Consider the following 2,316-nt stretch of genomic DNA (forward strand, 5'->3'; position numbering starts at 1 on the left):
TGCCTCCTCCTCCCTGATGGAAGTCAGCCCCTCTGCCCAGGGGACGATGGAAGCACGCTGTCCTCTGTTGGAAGCCCGCCCTCCTGTCCAGGGGCCGATGGATGTCACGCCAGCCACCCAGGTTCCTGCACCCACCACTGGAAGGACCAGCTCCGTTTTCCAGGAGCTGGTCGATGTGTTGGAGCCTGCCAGCCCGCCCTTGGACGAAGACGACTTCCGACCACCAGAGGACAGCCCGCGCCCCTCTGTCCAGGGGATGATGGACGACCGCCGCCCTCCGATGGAAGACCGCCCTCCTGTCCAGGGGCCGATGGACGACACGCCAGCGCAGGTTCCTGCCGACGCACCCCCCACCAGTGGAAGGACCAGCTCCGCTTCCCAGGAGCTGGTCGATGCGCCGGACCCTGCCTGCCCCTTGGACGACGAGGTCTTCCGGCCATCGGAGGACAGCCCAGACGCCAGCCCGCTGAGACGAGCGAGGACCGTCCCTCCCGACCCTTCCCCCGGTGCCAGCCTGGATGACAGCCACGCCCAGCCACCCGCTACACAGTTGGAGCGCCTCACCCTCGAGGACGATGCACCGGGATTTTCGGGGGACGGTCCCCGTTTACTCCCATTCACAGCGCTGGACGTCTGCGGAAGCCATCCCTGCGGAGGACGATAGGGACGGATCCCGTTTCCCTCCAGCACAGCGCTGGACAACTACGGAATCCGTCCCTGCGGAGGACGACAGCGATAGACGGCACTTTACACACAGACTGGATATGGACACCTCACCTCTCCACCTCATCTCCACCACAACATCGACACCACCACCAGCCACGACGACTACAACCGGACTTTCTGCCCCAGTCGACGACGACCAGGAGACCCCTTTCGACCCCCCAGCGGTCGTCGACTGGGCCCTCGAGGACTCCCGTCAGGACAACGCACAGCTGCCCAACAGGATGTCCCCGTCAACGAGCCCTCGACAGGGGGGTTCCCAATCACCAGCCTCGCCACCACCTACCAACCGCGAGGCAGTTGCCGCTCTCTGGACCAAATGGAGACCCCTGCTGAGAGCGGCGACCCGGGAATCCCTCAACCAACTCGTCGAGGAGCTATCCGGGACATCCTCACCACAGCCGGAGCCGGTCCCGATGGTCGACGCCGGGAGGAGAGACGACCCTCCGGGCCTCCGAACCAACCGGGACCACCTCAACAGCCGGGCAGGAGGGAAACGGAGATGAGACGTTCCTCCGGGTCCCAACCCCAGCCCGGCCCCTCAAGACAGCTCCGGCAGAGGAATCAAACCAGGCAGCAGCAACGAGTCCGACGGGAACGCCACCACGACCCCAGGGAAGCCAGCCACCTTCAGCGACTCTACAACCGCTTCCCTCGACGGGCCGTGAGATCAATCCTCGAGGAGAAGAGCCCGCGCTACGCCGGAACTTTGCGGGCTCTGAAGGAGTTCACCGACCGGACCATCGGCAACCCGGAAACACCAGATGCCGCCACCCTACACGAGGCCAGGACTCTCTTCGAGCGCTGTAGCTTCCAAGCCCCCTCACCAGACATCAGGAAAAGCTTGGAAGCCCTCCCAAGAAGAAGGACATCGTACAGCGCTTGAGGAGAGCATGCAACACCACCCCAGGACTCGACGGGGTGGAATACCGTCACCTCCGGGCTGCCGACCCATCTGGTCAACTTCTGGAACTCCTCTTCGAGAAAGTCTGGACGCATGGAATCCCGGAATGCTGGAAGACGAGTCGGACTGTCCTCATCCACAAGAAAGGGGACACCGAGGAGCCTTCCAACTTCCGCCCCATCTCCATGCTCTCGTCCCTATACAAGGTGTTTTCCGGATCCCTCGCATCCAAGATTACAGACGCTGCCAGGAGATGCAACTGGATCTCCCCCTCCCAGAAGGGATTCCTGCCAGCAGTCCGAGGGATCCAAGAACACACCTACTTGCTTCAGAGCGTGACGGACGACGCGCGCCTGAGCAAGAGGGACGTTGTCGTCGCTTGGCTCGACCTAGAGAACGCCTTCGGGAGCATCCCGCACGAGATCTTGGAAATCCTCTTCAGCACCCTTCCAATCCCAGAATCCACCAGAACTGTGCTGAGGAGGATCTACACCGGGACGGAACAACAGTTCACTACAACTGAGGGAGACTACTCCTCCCCTTGTCACCGAGGAGTCCGACAAGGAGATGGCCTCAGTCCTATCATCTTCAACCTCGCCCTGGAGCCCGTGGTCAGGGCCGCTCTGGACCACCGAGGATACAGTATCAGCCACTCCCCCGCCAATCCAGTCAGGTCGACGTTCTACGCC

The sequence above is a fragment of the Berghia stephanieae genome, unplaced genomic scaffold, assembly GCF_034508935.2.
Source record: "Berghia stephanieae isolate SIO BIC M18660-M18661 unplaced genomic scaffold, UCSD_Bste_1.3 scaffold3280, whole genome shotgun sequence".
Taxonomy (NCBI): domain Eukaryota; kingdom Metazoa; phylum Mollusca; class Gastropoda; order Nudibranchia; family Aeolidiidae; genus Berghia; species Berghia stephanieae.